Below are 26718 nucleotides of genomic sequence, written 5' to 3' on the forward strand. Positions count from 1 at the left end.
TATACATACTGCTGAATTTTCATTTTCACTTAACAGTATAACATAAGCATTTTTGTCTTAATTTTAGAAAAGCATGCTCTGAGAGAAAACTGGGAGAGAGAAAAATAAAACTCATTTTAACTAAAATTAACAATTTAACAATTAAAATATTAGTTTAAACATTTTATTGTTTTATTTTTATTTTATTTTTATTGCCGCAACATTGGATTATAACATTATATAACTTTCAGGTGTACATCATAACATATTTCAAATTCTGTGTAGATTACATCATGCTCACCACCCAAAGACTGATTATAATCCATCACCACACATGTGAACCTAATCACCCCTTTCACCCACCTCCCTCCCTCTTCCCCTCTGGTAACCACCAATCCTATCTCTGTTGCTGTGTGTTTGTTTGTCATTGTTTTTATCTTCTACTTATGAGTGAGATCACATGATATTTGACTTTCTCCCTCTGACTTATCTCACTTAGCGGAAGACCCTCAAGTTCCATCCATGTTGTCACAAATGGCCAGATTTCATCATTTCTTATGGCTGAGTAGTATTCCATTGTGTATATATACCACATCTTCTTTATCCATTCATCCTTTGATGGGCACCTAGGTTGCTTCTAAGTCTTGGCTATTGTGAATAATGCTGCAGTGAACATAGGGGTGCATGTGACTTTATGCCTTTGTGTCTTCAAGTTCTTTGGATAAATACCCAGCAGTGGGAGAGCTGGAACACATGGTATATCTATTCTTAATTTTCTGAGGAAACTGCCTACTTTTTTCCATAGTGGCTGCAACAGTTTACACTCCCCCAGCAGTGTACGAGGGTGCCCTTCTGTCACATCCTCTCCAACATTTGTTGTTTCCTGTCTTGTTAATTATAGCCATTCTGATGGGAGTGAGGTGATACCTCATTGCATTCTTGATTTGCATTTCCCTGATAGTTAATGATGTTGAACTTGTTTTCATGTACCTGTTGGCCATCCGTATATCTTCTTTGGAGAAATCTCTGTTCAGATCTTTTGCCCATTTTTCAACTGGGTTCTTGGTTTTTTGTTGTTGAGACATGTGAGTTCTTCGTATATTTTGGTAACCCCTTATCTGATATATGGTTTGCAAATATCTTCTCCCAATTGTTAGCTTGTCTTTTCATTTTGTTGATGGTTTCCTTTGCTGTGCAGAGCTTTTTAGTTTGATGTAGTCCCATTTGTTCATTTTTTCTTTTGTTTCCCTTGCCCGGTCAGACATGGTAATTGAAAATATGCTGCTAAGACCGACGTCAAAGAGCATACTGCCTGTGTTTTCTTCTATAAGTTTCATGGTTTCAGGTCTTACATTCAAGCCTTTAATCCATTTTGAGTTGATTTTTGTGCATGGGGTAGGAAAATGGTCTACTTCCATTCTTTTACGTGTGGCTGTCCAGTTTTCCCAACACCATTTATTGAAGAGACTCTGCTTTCTCCATTGTATGCTCTTGGCTCCCTTGTCGAGAATTAGCTGTCCATAGATGTGTGAGTTTGTTTCTGGGCTCTTGATTCTGTTCCATTGATCTGTGTGTCTGCTTTTGTGCCAGTACCATGCTGTTTTCGTTGCTATGGCTTTGTAGTATATTTTGAAATCAGGGAGGGTGATACCTCCAGTTTTGTTCTTTTTCCTCAGGATTCCTTTGGCTATTCAGGGTCTTCTGTGGTTCCACATAAATTTTAGGATTCTTTGTTCTGTTTCTGTGAAAAATGTTGTTGGAAATTTGATAGGGATTGCATTGAATCTATAGATTGCTTTAGGAAGTATGGACGTTTTAACTATCTTAGTTCATCCAATACAAAATCATGGAATATCTTTCCATGTCTTCGTGTCTTCTTCAGTTTCTCTCAACATCTTTTATAGTTTTCGGTGTACAGATCTTTCACCGCTTTGGTTAAGTTTATTCCTAGGTCTTTTATTCTTTTTGTTGCAATTGTAAATGGGATTCTATTCTTCATTTCTCTTTCTGCTACTTTGGTGTTACTGTATAGAAATGCAACTGATTTTTGTTTGTTGATTTTGTATCTGTGACTTGTCTGTATTCACTTGTTATTTCTAAAAGTTTTTTTAGTGGATTCATTAGGGTTTTCTATATATAAAATCATGTGGTTTGCAAATAGCAACAGTTTCACTTCTTTTCAAAATTGGATCCCTTTTATTTCTTTTTCTTGCCTGATTGCTCTGGCTAGTACTTCCAACACCATCTTAAATAAGAGTGGTGACAGTGGGCATCCTTGTCTGGTTCCTGTTCTTAGAGGGATAGCTTTCAGTTTTTCTCCATTGAGAATGATATTAGCTGTGGGTTTGTCACATATGACCTTTATTATGTTGAGTTATCTTCCTTCTACACCCGTTTTATTTAGAGCTTTTATCATAAATGGATGTTGTATCTTGTCAAATGCTTTCTCTGAATCTATTGAGTGATGATGTGATTTTTATTCTTCATTTTGTCACTGTGGTGTATCACGTTGATAGATTTGAGGGTGTTGAACCATCCCTGCATCCCTGGAATAAAACACACTTGATCATGATGTATGATTTCCTTAATGCATGGTTGTATTCGATTTGCTAGCTTTTTTTGAGGATTTTTGTGTCGATGTTCATCAGTGATATTGGCCTGTAATTCCTTCTTTTGACTTGTCCTTGTCTGGTTTTGGTATCAGGATAATGTTGGCTTCATAGAATGAGTTAGGAAGCCTCTCCTCCTCTTCAATTTTTGGGAAGAGTTTGAGAAGGATAGGTATTAAGTCTTCTTTGAATGTTTAGTAGAATTCACCAGGGAAGCATCTGGTCCTGGACTTTAATTTTTGGGGAATTTTTGATTACTGTTTTGATCTCCTTACTTGTGATTAGTCTATTCAAATTCTCTACTTCTTAATCCAGTTTTGGAAGGTTGTATGATTCTAAGAATTTATCCATTTCTTCTAGATTATCCAATTTGTTGGCATATAGCTTTTCATAGTATTCTCTTATAATCTTTTGTATTTCTGAGGTGTCCATTGTAATTTCTCCTCTTTCATTTCTGATTTTATTTATTTGAGCCTTCTCTCTTTATTCTTGGTGAGTCTAGCTAAAGGTTTGTCTGTCTTGTTTATCTTTTCAAAGCACCAGCTCTTGGTTTCAGAAATTTTTTCTATTGTTTTTTTAGTCTCTATTTCACTTTTTTCTGCTCTGATTTTTATTATTTCCCTCCTTATACTGATTTGGGGTTTTGTATGTTCTTCTTTTTCCAGTTCCTTTTAGGTGCACTGTTAGATTGTTTATTTGGGGTTTTTCTTCTTTGTTGAGGTAGGCCTGAATTGCTATAATCTTTCATCTTAGAACCACTTCTGCTGTATCCCACAGATTTTGGCATGTAGTATTTTCATTTTCATTTGTCTCCAGGTAGTTTTTTATTTCTCTTTTGATTTCTTCATTGACATAATCATTGTTCAGTAGCATTTTGTTTAATCTCCACATTTCTGTGGTCTTTCTGGTTTTCTTCCTTTAGCTGATTTCTAGTTTCATACCCTTGTGGTCAGAAAAGATGCTTGGTATTATTTTGATCTTCTTAAATTTATTGAGACTTGTTTTGTGGCCTAATATGTGATCAATCCTGGAGAATCTTCCATGTGCATTGGAAAAGAATGCGTATTCTGTGGTTTTTGGATGGAATGTTCTATGTATATCTACTAAGTCCATCTGGTCTAATGTTTCATTTAAGGCCAATGTTTCCTTATTGATCATCTATTTGGATTATCTATCCATTGGTGTAAATGGAGTGTTAAAGTCCCCTATTATTATTGTGTTACTGTCTATTTCTTCTTTTATGTCTGTTAATAATTCCTTTACATATTTAGGTGCTCCTATTGTGGGTATATTTACAAGTGTTATATCTTCTTGTTGGATTGTTCTCTTTATCACCATGTAGTCCCTTTCTTTGTCTCTTGTTACAGTTTTTGTTTTAAAGTCTATTTTTTCTGATATAAGTATTGCTGCCCCTGCTTTCTTTCCTTTACCATTTGCATGGAGTAACTTTTTCCATTCTTTCACTTTCAGTTTGTGAGTATCTTTAGTTGTGAAGTGTGTCTGGTATGCAGCATATATATGTGTCTTGTTCTTTTTATCCAATTGGCCACCCTATGCCTTTTGATTGGAGCATTTAGTCCACTGACATTTAAAGTAGCTATTCATAAAAGTGTATTTATGGCCATTTTGTTAATTTTTTTCTGGGTGTTTTAGTAGCTCTTTTCTGTTCTTTTCTCCTTCTCTTGCTCTCCTCTCTTGTGGTTTCATGGCTTTCTTTAGTAATATGTTTGATTTCTTTCCTCTTATTTGTTTACTTATTATACATTTCTTGTTTGTGATTATCGTGAGGTTCCTATATAGTATTCTACGTATATAACAATCTATATTGAGTCGATAGTCTCTTTAGCTTGACCTCTTTCTAAAAGCTCTGGTCTTTTACTCTCCTTTTCTCACATTTTATGTTTTTGAAATCATATCTAATCTCTAATTTTGTGTGTGTCTATCCATTACCTTCTTATCATTGAAATAGGTAATTTTAGTACTTTTGTCTTTTAACCTATATATCATCTTCATTGGTGGTTGATCTGCTACCTTTACTGTATTTTTGCCTTTACCAGTGATTTTATTGCCTGTTTGGGTGGAGTTTCTTGGTGATAATTTTCTTATCTCCATTTATGGTGTTCTCTTTCCCACTCAAATAAGTCCCTCAGCATTTCTTGTAGAACTGGTTTCTTGGTGATAAACTCCTTTAATTTTTTCTTGTCTGGGAAGCTGTTTATCTCTCCTTGCATTCTGAATGATAACCTTGCTGGATAGAGTATTCTTGGATGTAGGTTTTTCCTTGCAGCACTTTAAATATGTCATGCCATCTCTTCTAGCCTGTAGGGTGTCAGCTGAGGAGTCTGCTGATAGCCTTATGGGATTTCCTTTGTCTGTCACTTGTTGTCTTTCTCTTGTAACTTTTAGGATTCTCTCTTTATCTTTAATTTTGGACATTTTAATTATAATGTTTCTTGGTGTGGGCCTTTTGGTGTTCATCTTGTTTGGTGCTCTCTGTGCTTCCTGTACTTGGATATCTGTTTCCTTCCTTAGGTTTGGAAATTTTTCAGCTATTATTTCTTCAAATAGATTCTCTGTCCCTTTGTCTCTCTCGTCTCCTTCTGGGACACCTAGAAGACGGATGTTAGTGTGCATGATATTGTCCCAGAGTGCCCTTAGATTGTCCTTGTTCTTTTTAATTCTTTTTTCTTTTCCCTGTTGAGCTTGGGTGATTTCCTCTAGTCCTTCTTCCAACCTGATTTCCATTCTTCTGTATCATGTACTCTGCTATTGAATCCCTCTAGTGAACTTTTTCATTTCCAGTATTGTATTCTTCATTTCTGATTGTTTCTTTTTTATATTTTCCAATTCTTTGTTGATGTTCTCACTGTGTTCATCCAGTCTTCTCCCAATATCAGTGAGCATCCTTATGAGTTTTTATTTGAACTCTTTGTCAGGTAGATTGCTTATTTCTCTTTCATTTAGGTCTTTTTCTGGGATTTTGTCCTGTTTCCTTGCTTGGAATGTATTCCTTCACCTCCTCATTATGCTTCTTTCTCTGTGCTTATATCTCTGTATTAGGTGAGTCAGCTATGTCTTCTGATCTTGGAGAAGTGGCCTTATGTAAGAGACGCCTTTTGAGGCCCAGCATTTGCTTCCCTGTCATCACCAGTCCAAATGATCCAGGAGTGGCCACTGTGTGGGCTACTTGTGTCCTCCTGCTGTGGTACCCACAGTACCTTACTGTGCCACCACAGTGTCTTACTGCAGGTACCCAGGGAGTCTAGTCTTTCACTACCTGATTGGCTGTTCATAAATTGGGTTTGGGAAGCCCCAGCACTGTTGGCTACAACATCTAATAGCACACCCCTATTGCAGTTTTCCTGTTAATTGAGTAGGCACCCAGTGTAGCTGGTTGTTAGGTGAGGGGCTTACAGTTGCTGTAGGCCTCAGGCCTGCAAGGTTGTTGTCAGCTCTCTAAGGGTTGCAGCTGATTGGGACTGGCCTAGGCATGGGAGCCCCCAATTGTTTCAGGCTTTGGAAGGTGGAGTCAATCCTCTTTGTGGCTGATGGTGAAGCAGAGGTCTTCTGCCACTGATAAGCCCCACCCCCCACAGGTCCACATGCACTATCAACACAGTCCTGGTCCATGCACACTTCCCAGCCCTCTGGAGTGTACCCAGTTGCCCTACTGCAGGGGCCTCCACCTCTCCACCAATGCCCCCCACAGTTCACCTGGTCCTCACACAGGCCCTGCCCCACAGAAGCAGACACACTCGCCTGCCTGTAGAGGATCAAGACACCTAATCTATGCAGGCCAACAAGTAGCCTGAGGGCTTAGTGTTGGGTGGGGCCCTTCCTTAGGGGGGCTGCCAGCCCTGGCTGAACTGCATTAAATCTGTGCTCTAGTGAGTGTGACAGACCCATGGGCTACCAGGCCAGGGGAAGAACTTCAATGGCGTCTGCCAGCATCTGTGTCAGCAGACTGTACTAGGTCACAACAATGGCCACCACCAATGTCTCAGTCTCTGGAGAGGTCTCTCTCACTGAGATGCACCCAGAGCCCACCAGGTGAGTCTCTTTTCACCAAAGAACTGTGCAGCCTTCTTTCTGGTGATTTTAGGCAAGCTTTTTCTGTACCTCTCTCTGTTCCACCTCAGTCTGGACTAGATGGACTTCCTCTGTGGTCCAATAATGCTCTGTTGCATGTATCTACCATTGTGTCATCCCCAACACCTGACATTCTTTGCCTTCATTTCCACCCTATCTCCTAGAGCTGTCAATTCTATCTCCAAAACACATCTCTGGTTCATCAACGTCTTTCCCTACCCACAGCTTATACCTAGTTTGAGTGTCCTTCATCTCCCACGTGACCTACTGTGGTAGCCTCCCCAAAGATCTTCCCAGTTAAATTGGCCCCACTTCTGCTGAGTAGCAGCCAGAAGGATCTTTTCAAAGTAAAACTTATAGATCATGTAAGTTCTCTGCAGAGACTTCTTCACTGACTTTCCTACACTGACAATAATGTAGCCTCCCAAGCCCTGCCCTCTCCAGCCTTGGCTCCCATCATTCTCACCCTCATTCACCAAGTTCCAGCCTCAGGATTCTCAAACCAGACAAGCTCATTCCTGCCCCAGGGCATTTGGGACAACCTACTCCCTTTGCCCAGATCATCTGTCCTTTGACTGTTTGTGTGTCTAACTCCTACTCATCTGTCAGGCCTCAGCTGAAATATCATTTTCCCAGAGAAATTTTTCATGTCTCCAATCTCACTTAGATCCTCCTGATCTCCCTCATAGTACCAGATGTGTTCATTCATAAATGTGATCACAATTCTTAATTCTATGTTTATTTATTCGTTTAATGTCTCTCTTATGACACTCTAAGCTCTATGAGGAACAGAATCAAGTGTGGGATTTTTTTTGTTTTGTTTTTTGTCAAGTGTGTTTTGTTTTGTTTCTAATGTCTGCATACCTGGCACCCACCACAGGGAATCCATGATAAATGAATGGATGAATGAATGAATTGCACTTGCCATACTATTTTTTAATTATCTCTGTTAGTGCCTGTTTCCCTCTATACTTGGTGTTCCTTATGCACAGCATTCAGTGTCACAGAGAGATGTTCAATAACTTTATTGAATAAATTCCCAATAAATGTGTTGATTAATTGATTAAGAACTGATTTATCATGACTTATGTTTACCCAAGAAATTCTAGACTTTAAAAATAATATATTATGGGGGTTGGCCCTTGGCCAAGTGGTTAAGTTCGTGCACTCAGCTTCAGTGGCCCAGGGTTTTGCTGGTGCAGATCTTGGTCACAGACATGGCACTGCTCATCAGACCATGCTGAGGCAACACCCCACATAGCACAGCCACAAAGACCTGCAACTCGAATATACAACTATGTACCGGGGTGCTTTGGGGAAAATTTAAAAAAAAAAAAGAAGATTTGCAACAGATGTTAGCTCAAATGCCAATCTTTAAAAAATAAATAAATAATTGTATATTATCATTTTAGGTGACTTCATTCCACATTTCTGAAATTAATCTTAAATAATAGTTTTATTCATATTTTTAAAAGAGATGAAGACATACATAGTTCCAGGAAAGTCATCTCAATATATTTTAGAAATTTTAAATTTCTAATTATGTTATATAAAGGATTTGCTGAAACAGCTAGTCTATTCACCTGCTTCTAAAAGGGCTTTATTAATATTATCTTAGGTGAATAGCCACTTCTGGTGTCCTAAAAGTCCTCCACTGAAAAGTCTATTGTATTAAAGAAATTTTCTCCATGTGTCTCTTCTGAACTATTACTAATGTCACAAATTTACAAAATTGTTCATTGTATGTTTTTCGACTTTATTACTATATTTTAAGGTTGTTTCTAACATCTTTTTGAAGCTCCATTTTGGTATACTTAAATCCTGATAGTCTTCTAGGGGCGGATCTGGGATTAAAATTTTAAGATTGGGGGGAAAAATTCTCCCTAGACCATTTTATTTTGAAAAATGGAGAAGAATGATACATGCTATATCAACAAAAGATTCTTAAAGCAGTACACACAATTAAAGCCTGAATATGCAAACAAAATTAAAAAATCACCATGATAAAATGAAGAGTCGTCTTCGAGTTAAGTGTCTTCAAGAAGCTGGAGATAAACGATTTGCAAATATTTTCTCCAAGTTGGTGGGTTGTCTTTTCATCTTGTTTATGGTTTCCTTTGCTTTGCAGAAGGTTTTATTCTGATGTAATCCCATTTGTTAGCTTTTTCTTTTGTTTCCCTTGCCTGAGTAGACATGGTACTCCAAAAGATGTTGCTAGGACCAATGTAAAAGAATGTACTGCCTATATTTTCTTCTGGGAGTTTTATGGTTTCAGGTCTTGCATTCAAATCTTTAACCCATTTAGAGTTAATTTTTGTGTATGGTGCAAGACAATGGTTTATGATGTTAAGCGAAATAAGCTAGACAGAGAAAGACAGATATTGCTTGATTTCTCTCATATGCGGAAGATAACAAATACACGGACAAAGAGAACAGATTAGTGGTTACCAGAGGGGAAGGAGGTTGGGGGGTGGGCAAAAGGGATAGAGGGGCACATATGTATGGTGACAGATAAAATTTGGACTACTGGGGGCGAGCACGATGAAGTGTATTTAGAAATTGATAAACAATAATGTACACCCAAAATTACACAATGTTATAAACCATTATGATGCCAATAAAATTACTTGGGGGAAAAAAAAAAGAAGCTGGAGATCTGGAGATAGAGTCCCCTCTGGATAAACCCTCTGAAGCCGCAGCTGCAATCTGCGTTTCAAAGAAGCATCCTATTAGTCCTCTTCCTTCTGCCTTCACATGCAGGTTATTAAGTCCACAATTATTCTCCTTGGCCTCCATTTGGGGAAATGTCTAACAGTTGCCTTAACTCCTGAACATTTCACTGCCTTTGAAAAATCCGATTCCACTCAAAAACCCCTCGTTTTGCTTATTTGTGGTTCACACATCTTAAAAAATTTTTTCAATAGAAATTGTCAGTTTGAAAGGCTCAAGAGCAAAGAATTTTATGCTTTTTTCTCTTCCTTTAGACCTCTCTTTTCTATTTTCTATTTTCAGCTGAAAATAGAAATATTTTGAAATGCAATAATATTTAAGATTTCAGAATAACTGCCTCCAGGGTGGAAGAGCTTCCATTTCTAGTTTTCCCTAAATCTTTGCCTTGATTTAAAAAAAATCAGTCTTGGCTAAGAACGGTGATTGTAAATGGTAATATGGTCAGATCCTGTATACAAATTTTCTAAAATACTACAGTTATGATACTCAGTATTATCAACTACTCGAGGTTTTTTTAAGTAAATAATTTAATCCATTTATAATAGGATTTATCCTGCACACATAAGGCCAAAATGAGTTTCCATTGAGATGACCAGGGGATTGGATCTATTATAACATAATTGTCTTTTTGGTTCAAAATGCAAGTACATCTATGATTATGTAAGCACAAATGATGAAAATCTGTTTTGTTATCATAAAGCATTTACATTTTTATTATATAAATTACTAAAAAACACTGAGACCCTCAAGAGATAAATAGATAAAGGACATGGAAAAAACAACTCACAAATAATCCAGAATGGACCCAAAATATTATGTCCAAAAATGCTCTCCAAAGTGTTGGCTATAAAGTGAAAAAAAAGAAATTATCTAAATAAAAATTAAAATATGGGGGCCAGCCCAGTAGCGTAGTGGTTAAGTTTGTGCACTCTGCTTCAGCAGCCCAGGGTTTGCTGATTCAGATTCCAAGCATGGACCTACACACCACTTATCAAGCCATGCTGTTGCAGGGCATCCTACATATAAAGTAGAGGAAGATGGGCATGGATGTTAGCTCAAGGCCAGTCTTCCTCAGCAAAAAGGAGAGGATTGGTGGCAGATGTTAGCTCAGGGCTAATTTTTCTCAAAAATAAAAAGAAAAGAAAAGATTAAATTGTGGGAAATGGTTGACATAGACTGGAGTATTATACAGCCATTTAAAATCATGTTTAGGAGAAATTATTAATAATCTTGGAAAGGATTCTGTTATGTGAAAAAATAGAATGCAGTTGTATGCAATTATATACAATGTGATCATAGCTTTCTCAAAAACATAAAAACAATGAATTATTACTTTACCTTAAAAAGAAAGAAAATTCTGATACATGCTACAGCATGGATGAACCTTAAAGACGTGAGGCTAAATGAAGTAAGCCAGTCACAAAATACTGTCTGATTCTACTTACATGAGGTCTCTAGAGAAGTCGAATTCATAGATACAGAAAGTAGAATAGTGGTTGCCAGGGGCTGAGGAGAGGGAGGAAATGAGAGTTAGTGTTTAATGAGTGCAGAGTTTCAGTTTGGGAAGATGAAAAATTTCTGGAGATGGATGATGGTGACGAATGTACTTAATGCCACAGAACTGTACAATTAAAAATGGTTTAAATGGTAAATTGTGTGTTATATACATTTTACTACAAAAAAAAGAGAGTACTGAGTTTCTATATGCCCTTTAACTAGCTTCCCCTACCGTTAACATCCCACATAACCATAATATAATTATCAAAACTAAGAACAGAATATTGGTACAATGCTATTAACCAAACTACAAACTTTATTTAGATCTTACCAGTAGTTCACCTAATGTCCCTTTTCTGTGTTCCAGGATTTAGAATATGAAACCTTTCTGTACCAAAAAACCCCCAAAATATGTAAATCTTTCATAGAAGAATTTTCTATTTGGTTTCTTTAAACTATGACCCCTATTATTATGTTTTAAATATCTTCAAATTTAACAGAAAAAAAGTTCAGGAGCTTATCTGCTGTATAAAGCAAGTACGCCTTGTTTTCTACAATAAAATTGTGGTTGATAACTGAATAAAGGCAGCTGGCTCAGGGGACCATATCAGTTAACATTAGGTTATAACTAGAATTAAAATAAAAAATAAAACTGAATTGAACAATATGGTTGTTTATTTCTGTGTCATATAGAAGTCCATAGGTGGGTGATCCAGAGATGACATGGAAGCTCCATGGTGTCAGGATGTCCAGCCTCCTCTACCTTGTTCTGCATGGATGGTTTCTATTCCCAAGATCATGATCCATGATGGCTGCTGGATCTTCAGCCATTACATCCACATTCCAGGCAGCAAGAAGGAGGAAAGAAGGGTAGAAAGGTTTTCCCCCTCCCATTAAGGACAATATCCAAAAGATGTACGTCCATGTGCATTCCATTGGCTAGAACTGAGTCATGTGGCCACATAAAACCATAAGAGAGACTGGGGGTTATATGCCATGTATTCTGGTATATAAATGGTATGGGCCCTGTAAAAAAAAATTGGGAGTTCAATTGTTAAGGAAGGTAGATGTGGAAAAGGATTTTAGAGGACAAGTAGGTAGTCTCTGCAAGATGAAGCATCCTTCATTCTGGGTTTAAGCATAAACTAGAGTCTGGAGAAAAAAGACAGCAAAAAATTTTTCTCTATCCTTGATCATTGGCAAGCATGTATTTTTATGATAGAGAAGAGGTTAAGGCAAAATATGCTACTTCCCCTAATCTGGTGAGTAGGGGGTTCCTTGGAGCCCATATGAGCTGCTGAATTGGAGTCAATGAATCTTTACCTTTAGACAACAGAACAGTCAATTAAAAAAATATTTATGGAGCATCTGCAATTTATTGAGCACATACTCAAAGCTAAGCTAGGTACTCTGAGGAGTGAAAAAAAAAAGTAGGGGCTAGCCCTGTGGCATAGTGGTTAAGTTCTCATGCTCCACTTCAGCAGCCCAGGTTTGCAGGTTCAGACCCTAGGTGCAGACCTACACCACTCAGCCGTGTTGTGGCAGTGACCCATATATAAAGTGGAGGAAGATGGGGACAGACGTTAGCTCAGGGCTAATATTCCTCAGTAAAAAAGAAAGTAATTAGAAATTTTTTAAAAAGTAAAACACAGTCCCTACACTGTAGACTTACAGTTCTATTAAGGAATTAAGACTTTCACAAGAGGAATAACAACATAAAACAAGGGTAAACTGAGTATTGGATTTGTCCCAATCCCGCCCAGTACCATACTGTCACCTTCAAGATCAAGATGTGATTTTTGTGACTATTTAATAACAAGGTACCTTTCCAACAGGTTGAGACCCATTAATAAATTCAGATGCCTTGCCTGATCAATCTTTAACAATTATCATCTCCCTCTCAGCTTCTCAACAGGGAGAAAGCTCAGCTTACACCCCAACTTAGGACATTTATTTCAGAAATCTTCCTCCCACCAAGCAACACTCAACCAGACCCCACCATTTTGGCCCTTCCCACCACATACGTCTTCTGGGGAAGAAAAAAAAATAGCCATCCTTACAAAAAGGCTGGGGCTGGTCTGTTTAAAGAAATCAGGTTTTCTAAAACAGTTTGAGCTCCTCAAGAAAACGAAATACAAAAGGACCATTAAATGTGTTTTAACTATTAAAAAAGGTAGGCGGATGTTCATTCTCTTTATCTATATGAAGAATTTCCCTTCCTGACATTGAGTCATGTTCACTTTTCCCAAGAGGGAATAAAATGTTCCCTGTAAAAGCACAACCTTTTCTTTCCCAGCGCTCTGGACCCATGCCAACATAACAGAAACAGCCAAATAAAGGGCTGCGATAAGCTCCTCAGGTGCCAGGGGAATGTTATCAGAGGAAATCATCTTCCTCCCTGTGACAAGACATATGGATCCTCAGCATACTCACAAAAAAATTGGGGCCCCCAAGGAGTAGAAATTCATCAAATACTCAGTGGGGAATTGTGCACAAAACAGCAATGGAAACCAGTGGGAACACAATTTTATTAACTCCAAAAAGTTGTACCAATTGGGTTCTTAGGAATAGTTTCCCAGACTGATATGCCTGGAGACAAAGGACTTTTACTGACAAATTGATAAAATGTGTGAGAAATACTGTCTTTCTTCACTTAAAATTCAAATGTTAAATTTGGAGGGCTGTTTTAGTCTGTAAAATACAGTTGTTGTGTTACCTATTGTGCCACAACAGGGAATTGTGTTTAGCAGGGACACAAACTTAGGTGCAAAAACTTTAGAAATGCAAGTTCTTTTATTTTGTCTATCGCTAAAGGGGTCTTTGGCACCTGCTGGGGGGCAGGAAAGAAAAATAAATAAATGTCCAATCTGGTTGAAGTAGTACTTAGTTTCTCCAGGAAAGAAAGCCCAGTCTCAGATTTTCCAATCTTTCAGTCCTTTGTTTTCATTCAAGATGAAGCAAAGGGATATGGCTTGAGTTACCAGGTGGAGATATTTTCCTCAGGTGGTTAGGTGCAGTGTACTTCGGCACCTCTGGTCTCTGGGGCCAAAGAGCATCTGTCCACTAGCTTACTGCCTGCCCTGCTGGTACATGTGCTCAAGTCTACGGCTATTGTGATTCCAGGTCTGTTCTTTTGACTGAAGAACTGCTCCCAGGAACCCTGTGCACTGTTGGTGGAATTGCAAATGGGTATAGCCACTATGGAAAACAGTATGGAGATTCCTCAAAAAATCAAAAATGGAATTAGCATATGATCCATCAATTCTTCTTCTGGGTATATACCCAAAGGAAATGAAAATAGGATCTTGAAAAGGTATCTGCACTCCCATGTTCATTGCAGCGCTATTCACAATAGCCAAGTATGCAAACAACCTACATGTCCATCAATGAATGAACAGATAAAGATGTGGTATATATATGAATTATTTAGCCATGAGAAAGAAGAAAATCCTGTCATTTGCGACAACATGGATGGACTTTGAGGGCATTATGCTAATGAAATAAGTCAGACAGAGAAAGAAAAATAATACATGATCTCACTTACATGTGAAATCTAAAAATGTCAAACTCATATAAACAGAGTAGAAAAGTGGTTGCCAGGGGTTGAGGGGTGGGGGAAATGGGGAGATGTTGGTCAAAGGGTACAAACTTCCAGTTGTAAGATGAATAAGTTCTGGGAATCTAATGTATAGCATGGTGATTATACTTAATAATACTTATCATGTACTTGAAAGTTGCTAAGAGAGTAGGTCTTAAACGTTCTCACCACAAAAAAGAAATGGTAATTATGTGATGGAGGCGTTAGCTAATGCTATGGTGATAATCATTTTGCAAAACATTTAAAATCAACAAGTTATACACCTTAAAGTTACACAGTGTTATATGTCAATTATATCTAAATAAAGCTGGAAAAAATGTAAAAAAGAACTTCTTCCAGCTTTCCAATAGAAGTTTTCACACTGAGACCCAGAAATAAATAGATCTACATTCTGGCTTGGGTTTCCTAAGCCAGTTTCTTATGAAGCAACAATTTCAGCTTGGGAACTGTCCCATACAAGAAAATATACATATTTTGACAATAATTCATTCATCTCTTGGCTCCATAAATATCTCCTGCCTGAAGGATTTATTCAAGAAAAAGAATACAGCTATTGAACTTTTCTATTCCAATTGGGTGAGTGATTCATTCACTGCAGGTCTAAGTGATGATCATAAATAGAAATAGAGAATAAAAATCTTCTTTGCTTATGTTGGAGTAATGTCCTGATAAACCCACTGTAAATCGAAAATACTGTAACTCAAAAATGCATTTAATACACCTAAACTACCCAACGTAATAGCTTAGCCTAGACTGCCTTAAACGTGCTCAGAACCCTTACATTAGCCTACAGTTGGGCCAAATCGTTTAACATGAAGCCTGTTTTATAACAAAGGGTTGAGTATCTCATGTAATTTATTGAATACCGTACTGAAAGTGAAAAACAGAATAGTTGTATGGGTACAGAATGGTTGAAAGCGCACCGGTTGTGGACCTTGGTGATCACGTAGCTGACTGGGAGCTGTGGCTGCTGCTGCTGCCCAGCATCATGGGGGAGTATCGTACCAGTTACCGCTAGCCCCGGAAAAAACAAAATTCAAAATCTGAAGTACAGTTTCTACTGAATGCGTGTTGCTTTCACACCATCATAAAGTCAAAAAAAATCATAAGTCAAACCATCATAAGTTGGAGATGGTCTGTACTAGAGCTGGAAGGAAGTAATCTCCATTTTACAAGCCTGAGGAAACTGAGGCTAGGTTAACTTAAGTGACTTCCTTAAAGCCACCTAGTTAGCTATGGCAGAGCTGGAGCTGGAATCCGGGAGCCCTGACTCCTAGTCATAGCACCACAGAAGTTTAAAAAGATACTTTTTTATTTATCTCAGTTATTGCTGATTTGCTACAAACTACATCAGTCTGTATTTTTACTTAGCAATAATTAAAATGTTAATGTGATGTGCATATTGTTAATATGCTTTAAGTAGCCAAAGTGGGATAGGAATAGTCTTTATTAACACAAATTAGTTAAAAGTCTTTAACTTTCATACAAATATCTATTTTAAAACCTGAACAGTTCTGAATCAATATGAGAGACAGAATACTGGGATTTTTCTCCTGGGTCTCAGTATTATGTCTTTGGAATGCTTTATTTCAAACAAGTAATTTTAATGACACAAAATAAGCTATTTCTAAGAGTTCTTTTACTCTTAAAAATTAGAAGAAAGAAGAAACACCCAAAGAAAGTATTTGGGTCGATTGGTAATTGACTAATTACAAATCACAATTACACTTAATTTTATGTCTTTATATAGGTCCAAGAACAGAACTAACTAACTCAACATTAAAATCCTTTTGAGAAACTCTCCAGCAGAGCTAGTCTCCCGGCCACATCTATACATGTGCCTCTGTGGATAGTGCATTAATACCACTCACAAGAGAAGGTATTGTTCTTTATAGCTAGTCAAATTAATTATTTGAGCATCCCAGGATGTACAACATGAAAGAATAGCTTTATAGATATTCAAGGCACTATATAATATGCCATGGTGAATTATTGACTCTAATGAGAACATCCTTAAAAGGCTGAAGTCCCAAGGGTGCTGGCTGAAGAACCGGGAGGAGGGGCTCATACGTTAAATCGATAATTAGGAAGAAAGAAGAAAGAGAGATTGGGCAAGAGATTTCTGAAAATTGAACAGTTATCTTCTGTGTATCTCCCAAGCTGATGATTCATTAAATGAAGATTAACTTCAGTAACTTATTGACCAACATGCCAATAAATCCAGAGCTATATCTCCCGCAATACGTAAAATGGACAAGCCTAGATATATTGCCAAAGGAATTGACTAAGTGTGATGTGATTTAGAGAAATTCACGAGCATACTTAAGTACTGTGCTAGTTAGGTGTGTTTCACATTTATATACCATGCTGAATATTGTGCTAGGTTGATAGGAGGTACAAAAGAAGCAAATGGCATTCTTAAAGAGGTTTATAGTTTATCTAGAGACATCAACTATGCATATACGACATTACTCAGGAGAATTTACCAATATTTCTAAAAAGACCACTGTGATGATTTGCAACATCGAATTGTATCTTTTGCCTCATCTCTGACTCTATTTCATGTTCATATTTTACAGAAGTAAACTTTCTTTAAAAACAGATTGTTTTAGTTCTTGCCATGCATTCTAACAAAAAAGACAAAGAGATGATGTAAGTTTTGTGAAACATGATAAAATAAGGAAAAGTGTAATTTTGGACTGCACTCCTGGTCTTCTAGGATAACTTATACATGCTGTATTAATATACATAATATATAAATATTGTCTGACTTGATACATAAGGCTTTTCTGACTATGTAAATCAAATGTGGAAGAGTGATGTTTGCAGGCCTCTCAAAGAGCAATTGGTTAAGGTCCTAGAACATGGGCAAAACCCACAATATTCAGCTCCTAAAGTTCCTAGAGAAACCAACCTATATATATTCTGCACTGCTCAGAAAAGACTAAAATATAACCAGCATTTCGAGGTCTCAGGGAAATAAGAAAGGAGGTGCTATGGAATCTTCTGTCCATTCTTTGGTTTCTATGGCGGTGCCAGGATGGTTAGGGATGAGTCCGCACGTGTTTGGGACTTGCTGGCTTCTCACCACAGCACTTTCCCTTCCATCTGCCCCATGAAGGGGCTCAGCTCAGCTCAGACTACCCTACAGCTCCCACCAAGGGTAGGAAGCACATGAAGAATTCATTCCCACCAACACATCCTCAAAGGAGATTTGGTGCAGTGTCAAGGTCTGTTTTAATCCTGGAATCCTGGACCCTTCTATCTATTGCCAAGGCTTCTAGAACCTGAATTCTTCTCCCTTTAACACATTCTCTAGTACCTTCGTGACTGGGTCTTCTAGCCCAGGCCTTTGGTCCCTGTTGCCTGAACTCTTAGTCGCTCACTGCTAATGCCTACCCAGACCACCCCACCTACCTATTCTGTAGTCTGAGAAGTTATTGCAGGTGAAGTTCAAACACACACCGCCCCCCCCCCCCCAACACACACACACACACAGAATTTCTTCATTCTGAGATTTTATGAGAGAACAATGGTAACTGTGGCAACCCTTGTTATCTCCCTGTGGAGTTTTTTGAGAGATTGATGTTTTGTATTGTTTTTTCATCCTAGGAAACATTGGCCTCAAAAGGCAAAAAGCGTGGCAAGAGAAATGTTCCTAGAAGGCCTTGAAAATATAATCTCCTTTCATGACAGCTAGCAAAATATGTTCTGTCGCTTCTGGGGCTCTCATTCCCCCTCTGTGCAGCATTCATAGCATTCAAGTATATTAAGCATTCGCATCATTTGTATGTGGCCCACTCTCTGTTCTAATCCTACGTATTAGTACAGCTAACTGCAGCTCACTCAGTGCTGCTGTTTGCACAGCTGGACGTGTCGGGCAGAATGAGTTCATCCCTTCAAAGATGAGCTTAAAGCCGCCGTCTAGTAGTGTCTTTCTTTTTTATACCTACGACCATTCCTCATTGTTCTCACAAGCACAGTGAGTTTTAATGAAGTCATGTCTTTTAGTGTAACCCTGCAGGTGCACAAATGCTGATAAACCTCCTTAACTCACTGTCAGATCAGCATGTTTATCTTCAAGCTGCAGAATGTATTTAATTATAAGATATGAAAAGGTCCTTCAGATTTGTTCTCTTGGCCCAGAACTAATGACTCAACCATGAAGCACTGTGTCTCCCCAAAGATTATAATGACTAGTTGCTGATCATCTGAAGAACTCATTCATGGTAGCATTTGGACTACAACGTATAGAAATTTCTTTTAAAAATAAAGAAAGAAATAGCTTCTAAAGGCCCAGGAAATTTTATCACATATAGAGTTAACGCAATTAAACACACACACAGACACACACACATATATATGAAGATAGAGAGAGAGAGAGAGAAATGTCAATATGGTAAGATGTAGCCAACTTCCAGAATTGTGCTATAAGGAATTCACTCTTAAAATCTTAAAATGCAAATACTCATAGGAGATTATTAACATCTTAGTGTAAATTAAATTTAATCACATTGCTTTCTTCTTAAGACTAGATTTCTGAGGGAATGGGAGTTTGACCTGGAAATTGGAAAGGAGGTATGTGAGGAGGGGGCGAGCACTCCGAAAAGGGGAGAAAAGGGTTTTGGAGTCCAGAACTCTCCCTAGTAAGACAGGGGTGGAAATGTCCCTTCAGGAGAACACCATGCATTCAGAGGACCATGGGATCCTCAGAGAAGGAGAAGAAGCAAAGTAAGGATGTATAGGGAAGGCCCAAGCATGGGCCTCCTTGCCCACTGGGCAAGGATGGGGAGGGCAGAAGGGAGACAAGATTCAGTCCCAAAGACAAATAGGCTTAGTGGAAAGTGCATTAATCGAGAGTTGGATAAATCATTTAACCTCTAAGCATGTTTTCATCTGCCTGTCTCACCTCACAGCTATTAGTGTAATATAAGGTCATGCCTTATGAATGACTTACTGGGAAGTGTTTTAAAACTACAAAGCAAAAACGAAAACAATATGTAAAGCCCGAACATAATGTAAATTACCATATTTATTACTTCTGTAATATTTCAGTCGAGTATTTATTGAACACTGACTATGTGCCATGCACCATACACAATAAAAAGTTCCTTCGCTCAAGTTTCTCAGACCTCAGTGAGGAGACACATGAATAAATAAATAACACAACATAGGATGCAAAATACACACTTAGCATAAAGTGCTACAGGGGTAAAGAAGAAGAGGAACCCCGCCTGCCTGGGGAAATTAAGGCTTTTCAGAGGAGGAGATGGTTGAGCTGAGTCCTGCTTGATGAGGAGTTCACCAGAGGGGATGATGGAAAGACAGAGGGAATAGCAAGGGCAGAGGCAGGCAGCCCCATACAGCGAGTCTGCTGCTCAGTGCTGCTCAGTCTAAAGAACAAAAAGTACAGGAATGCCAAATCTCATAACTAACTCCCCTGGCCTGATTCCATGCTCACCAAGCCGCCCTCTGATGATAATTTGGCTCCCGCCTTAGATTTGCCCACAGGGAAAGCACATGCTGGTCAAGGAGCTGGAGTATCCAGTCCACTAGTTGATTATATTTCTCATTGTAAATTAATAAATCAGCATTCTGGCTGGTGCATTTTTTTAAAGTGCAGGAATGAAATTATCACTTATAAGGCAGATGCAAAGGAAATTAGGTAAAAATTCACCAGGAAATCAGCCTTCAGGCTCCTAATGTGGACAACGACAGAACAGCTGTGCCAACACCACAGGTAACTTTCGGAAATGAGCTCCTGACAAAGCCATATTACACAGCATGTTTTCTCCCCACGTGAAGTGCTCCCTCTCACATTTTTCTCTATTGTTATAATCCCCTCAAATAGCACAGCCAAAAGTAAGCATCAAATGTCAGTCATCCCAGACTCCTGGAACCCCAGGCTGGAGGGTAGGATGCACCCACTTCACCAAATCTCTTCCTGTTATGGGCTGAATTGTGTCCCTCCAAAATCTGAATGTTGAAGCCCTAAGCCCTACCACCTTAAAATGTGACTGCGTTTGGAAATAGTGCCTTTAAAGAGATAATTAAAGCTAAATGAGGTCATTAGGGTGGGCCCTATTCCAATGACTGGTGTCCTTACAAGAAGAGTACATTAGAACACAGACATGCACAGAGGAAAGACTATGTGAAGACAGAGGGAGAAGACAGCCATCTGCAAGCCAAGAAGAGAGGCCTTAGAAGAAACAACACTTCTGATGCCTGAATCTCAGACTTCTAGCCTCCGGCACTGTCGGAAAATACATTTTTGTTGCTTAAGCCACCCAGTCTGTGGTACCCTATTATGGAGGCCCAGCCAACAACACAATTCCTTTCAGATTCTTCCCCAAGCTTTCCAAACAGAAAATGCCTCTCTGGCACCTTCAACAATCCAGAAGTGTGTCCATTGCCATCAGCAGGAATGCATTTTAGTCCTTCATGGTTATTTTCATTCCAATTACTCAAGTGGGTGACTTTAGAGCCCCAGTCATGAGAAGCATTGTCTAGACTTGCTAAAGTAACTCAAGACATAGTTTCTGAGGCACAAGGGCCTGAAAGTGTAATGCTTGTACAAACTGCACAAAGTCCTTGACACAGACGAGGTGAAGAACTTACACATTGAAAGTACAAAAATTTAAAAAGAATGTTAATACCCTGAACAGGTGAGCTACAGAGAGACAGACCACTGTCCAGCTAGTTTCTGAAGATCTATACCCTGGAACAATCAGAACTTATTTGAGAGATTCCTAAATCTCTCATTGTTTAATGATTCATTTCTGAATGGGTGGAGTCTCTCAGTTCCAGACTTACGGTTTCGAGATCTGCTCTCACGCAAGGTCCAGTTCTTTTTCCAGGCTATCTCAGTGAAAACCAGTTTGAGAAACTGGAACCCTTTCAGTTTGCAACTGGAACTGGGGTCAAATAAGTTCCATTCTTCCCAATGTTCGCTTGTTTTTCACTTTTTTTATGAGAAGCAAGATTAACATTTTCTTCCTTGTAAAAATCATCATCAGCTCGGTATTGATGTGGTTCATTAGTACTGACGGCTCATTAATGTGTCCCTTTTAATTTCCACTGAAATATACCATATTTGGAGGGTAAAATCTACTTAATTCCCAACACTCAATACCTGTTCCAATTCAGAGTTTTCCATTAAAAATGCTCCTGTTAGGGGCCGACCCGGTGGCGCAGCGGTTAAGCGTGCACGTTCCACTTCCGCTGCCCGGGGTCTGCCGGTTCGGATCCTGGGTGTGGACGTGGCACCACTTGGCACGCCATGCTGTGGTAGGCGTCCCACATATAAAGTAGAGGAAGATGAGCATGGATGTTAGCTCAGGGCCAGTCTTTCTCAGCAAAAAGAGGAGGATTGGCAGCAGTTAGCTCAGGGCTAATCTTCCTCAAAAAAAGAAAAAAATGCTCCTCTCGTATCAACAATGACAGGTCATGTGAGTGGTATGTACCCTTGAAACAATGTGATGAAAATGGCAGTTCGCTTCTGTGGTCTTCCTCCAAAAATACATAATCTCAGCTAATCATGAGAAAAGCACAAGACAAATTCCATGTCCCCAACCAAGGGGAATTTGATTAAACGTCTGACCAGTACTCCTCAAAATTGTCAAGGTCATCAAAAACAAGGAAAATTTGGGAAACTATCCCAGCCCAGAGGAGCCTTAGGAGACAGCACAATTAAATGTAATATGGAGGAGATCTTGGAACAGAAAAAGGACATTCGGTAAAAACGAAGAAAATCTAAATAAAGGATGGTCTTTAGTTAATAATAATTTTTCAATATTGGTTTGTTAATTATAAGAAATGTACCAGAGTAATGAAAGATGTTACTAATAGGGGAAACTGGGTGTGGGGTACATGGGAAATCTCTGTACTATCTTCACAATTTTTCTGTAAATTTAAATTGTTCTAAAATAAAAAGTTTATTTTTAGCAAATGCTCCTGTCTAACTCTCCCTAAAGGCCATCATTGTCTGTAACCAGGCTCTAACACACAGCCAGACAGTCTTCTCCAAAATTCTAATATGTGGCTCCTCTCCCCTCTGATTTCCTCTCCCAGTGCAACTTTTGCACATATTTCATGTAAGCGCTTTATCTTTCAGTAACAAGGACTTCTGTTAACTTTCACCAGTCACTTGAGGGCTGCTGCTCCCTCTTCTCTTTCAAATAAATACTTTAGTGAAGGCTTCATATCATCATCCCATTCCCTGGACGGACCCAGCCACATGACTCTTGTCTTCATGTTTTCTCCATCGAGATGTCTAAAACTTCAATTCCTGGGTCAGCTTTCTCACAGTATAAGCCCCAAGTTTTCATTAAATAAAGCCCTCTGGGGCCAAAGCTCAGCTGCTAGAAGTGGTAGAGAGATGCCAAGAGGCCCTGCACTAAATCACTATGAGGGAAATCGATACCAGCAAGATCTGGGTTGAACTATTTTCAGCCCTTAGCATTAAAAGTCTTGCAACACTAAAGGCATCCAGATGCATGCCACCTGGGACCCAAAGTCCCTAAAGAGAGTATTCTCTTACTGTTGAATCATTTGGGGTTTGGGTTATTTTTCGTTGCTTTCTTTGTTTGGTTTTTAGCTAATCTAAAAGCAATGTTTATTTGCCGAAAAATCCTGTTGGCCTTGATATTTAACTCACACTCGACTTTGCTTGTACTCAGAGCCAAGCAGACCTTGATCTCCATTTATTATTCAATAAGAAGAATACTATTAGCCTGTAGTTGGTTTTCAGACTCGAACACAAAGAAAGGCCCACATAAAGCTGAGCAGGGATAATCCCACTCTCCCCATCACTGATGTGATGATGTAGCACGTGGCAGGCAGCAAATCAATATACCACCGTCCTCCTCAACACCAGGCTTAGAGGAAGTCTTTGCCCCTGTACAAAGCAGGGGAAGATGGACCTGCCTAGCAAATATTTACTGAAGGGAATCCTTTTTACTTTGCAAATCATTGATTTAGGAAATACATAGGTGCTAAGAGAAAGAAAGCCTATGAAATGCCAATAATGTATGCTCAGCACAAAAGTAAGCTAATGCTAGGGAAGAACCGAGCTTCTAGTCCTTCAGGAAAGAACACTTAACCCTCCAGTGGGCCAAGTGGAATCCCTGGAAATCCTCTAAGAAGGAAAAGAGGGTCTGATAGCAGAATTGTTAAGGATCACATGTGTGTATACATTCCATTGACAGGACGTCACAATTTAAATCAAATAATCATCATTACCAATCAAATTAACAAATACTTAACTCTATCATATGTTTATATCAGTATGCAATACTTTTATTCTCTGAATAATAGCTACCATCTGCTGAGTGCCAACTATGTGTCCGGCACTATGATAAGGACTTCCACTCATTAGCTCAGTCAAACCTCACAAGAACCCCAGGAAGTAGGTATCACTATTGTTACCTCCATTTTATGGATGAGGATACCTGGGCTCAGAGAAAGGAAATAATTCTTCTGAGGCCTCAGCATTTGATTACAGGGAGAGCCGGGATTTGAACAGATGTCTCTCTGGGGTTGGAACCCAACACAAAGCCACTAAGCTAAAGGTTCTCTGTCTCTCTCACACATACTCTGATTACTTCAATACATAAGCCCTCCTGCCACCTGCAGGTAGCTATTAGGGACCCTGTAACTGGGTTGCACCTCCAAACAGCTATTAGGAGCCCTTTAACTCTCAGCCACTGTGACAGATCTTAACACTGGAAGAAAACATGCAAGAGTAGGGAATACCCATGTGGCTCACAGCTCATTGCCGCTACCGCCTCCACATAATTGTTGAGAATTCTGCAATAATAATTTGTGGCTAAAAAAAATTCTTCCTCAGCAGAAAGCTTCAGAACTATTAGATCAGAACCATTAGATTAAACTTCTGCCTGCATTAGAATTACCAAGAGGCTTGTTAAAGTCACAGGTTGCTGGGCCCCACCCCTAGAGATTCTGTTTCCATACTTTGAAGCAGAACCCAAGAATTTGCATTTCCAACATGTTCTTAGGTAATACTGATGCTGCTGGGCCAGGCCCATACTTGGAGAGCCACTGCATTAGACTATTTGATTAGCACTGACATTATTTAGCCTTTCAGAGAGAACCAGTACAAGCAAGTCTGAATAAATTCCCCAAACACAAGAATACCAGGCAATTTCCAGAGTCAGGGCCAGTTTCATAGGTATTCACCCAGTGCAGCTGCACAGGACCTCATGCTCACAAGTGTCCTGCACCTTGGATTTAATGCTCTGCAGTCACTATCTTGAAATTCTTATAATGATGTGATCTTTGAATTTTGCGTTTTGTAAGTGAAGTTCAATGGGACAATGGAGCATGCTTGGCAGGCTTGAAGCCTTGGCATGATCCCACTTCCAGCCGTCTCTTCACCTTCCAGGGATGGGTTCTCAGTTCCCACTGTTCCCTGACCCCTGGAGCCCCAGCCAAGCTAGCGTTGACCACTCAAATCTTCCCCAGAATAGTTGCCACCACGGCAGCTACCAGACTTGTTGAGGAAGGAGGTAGACCTGCATCCCTCTGCCCCCATAGGGACCTGAACACAGGTATGAGAAGGGTCGGTGTTCAATGCTAGCCCACTGGCATTTCTGGATGGGGCAAGGTGGTGGCCATCCCCAATCAGGGCTGACAACGCCATAGCGCGTTCTGCAGGTGAGTCAGAACTTAGGATTCTGCCATCCAGAGATGGAGATGTTGGTGGGAAAGATTCCTGTCATTCTTCTAAATTCTAAATGTTCAAGTGTTTGGGCTATAGCCTGATCCTAAGGGAGAAACAACTTGAGTTGAAAAACTCCTCTTAAATGAAGGATTTTATACACTTTGCAAATGAGCTTTGAATGGGGCATCCAAGGGCTTTCTCAGAAATTGAAGTGATCACCAAAAAAAAGAGGTATTTGAAGGACTTGAATGGAATTTCAAATGAAAATTTCATATTATTCTGTCTGCCTTCCCACCAGAGCCAGTTCATTTGCAGGTGTGTTTAATGATTTACGTCCATCTTCATCATTTGAATAATACTCTAGACCAGTGTTTCTCAAACAATTAAAGTGTGTCTAAATCACCTGGAGATTTTGTCAAAATAGAGATTCTGATTTCAGTGGGCCTGGAGTAGAACCTTAGAATCTTAATTTCTTTTCTTTTCTTTTTTTTTTTTTTTTTTTTTGAGGAAGATTAGCCCTGAGCTAACTACTGCCAGTCCTCCTCTTTTTGCTGAGGAAGCCTGGCCCTGAGCTAACATCGTGCCCATCTTCCTCTACTTTATATGTGGGATGCCTACCACAGCATGGTGGTGCCAAGCGGTGCCATGTCCGCACCCGGGATCCAAACCGGTGAACCCCTGGCCGCTGAGAAGCGGAACGTGCGAACTTAACCGCTGTGCCACTGGGCCGGCCCCAGAATCTTCATTTCTAACAAGCTTTCAGGTGATGGTGATGCTGCTGGTTGATTCTAGATCCTTGCCTCAAAATGTAGTTCATGGACCAGTAGCATCAGCAATCTCTAGATGTTTAACAGAAATTCAGAATTTCTGGACTCGCCTCAGACCTACAAAAAAGAATCTACATTTTAACATCTCTGGGATATTCATAAGCCCAGTAAAGTGTGAGAAGGTTTATCCTCAACCTTCTGAATCATGTCTTCCTGCTCCTATTTCTTCTGCTTTCCAAAGCCACAAGATGGGAATCAGTCATTGAGACCACTGGTGACCATCCCAAGTTTACAATATGGCAGGTCTTAGGAAGGACACACCGAACTTCATTTTATTCTCTATCCTGACTCTTCCAACTATGTCCCGGGATAGCAGAACTTCTGGCTATGGTCTAAGACTCATTTGCAGCTTTGCTTTCTATAAAATATTGGTAGGAGGGGCTGGCCCCTTGGCCGAGTGGTTAAGTTCGCGCGCTCCGCTGCAGGCGGCCCGGTGTTTCATTAGTTCGAATCCTGGGCGCGGACATGGCACTGCTCATCAGACCACACTGAGGCAGCGTCCCACATGCCACAACTAGAAGAACCCACAACGAAGAATACACAACTATGTACCGGGGGGCTTTGGGGAGAAAAAGGAAAAAAAATAAAATCTTTAAAAAAAAAAAAATATTGGTAGGACCAACAGTTTCATTATATAAAGGCAGTTAAATCTGGAGAAGTGGCCATCCATAGAGTCATGTAGTACTCTTGAGTGGGACCAAAATTTCT

The 26718-nt window shown here is 39.3% G+C and overlaps 1 protein-coding gene across 1 annotated transcript in view; it reads right to left on the bottom strand.

The window, feature by feature from the left end:
- Positions 1-11626: 11626 nt before the first annotated feature.
- MTERF1 (mitochondrial transcription termination factor 1) overlaps positions 11627-26718 on the bottom strand; it is a 212234-nt gene continuing 197142 nt past the window's right edge. Inside the window, exon 14 of the transcript XR_006889851.1 lies at positions 11627-11930. The gene's annotated coding sequence lies outside the window, so the exon portion shown is untranslated. The remainder of the gene's footprint in view (positions 11931-26718) is intronic.

This window comes from Equus quagga, chromosome 8 (genome assembly GCF_021613505.1).
Source record: "Equus quagga isolate Etosha38 chromosome 8, UCLA_HA_Equagga_1.0, whole genome shotgun sequence".
NCBI classification, from domain to species: domain Eukaryota; kingdom Metazoa; phylum Chordata; class Mammalia; order Perissodactyla; family Equidae; genus Equus; species Equus quagga.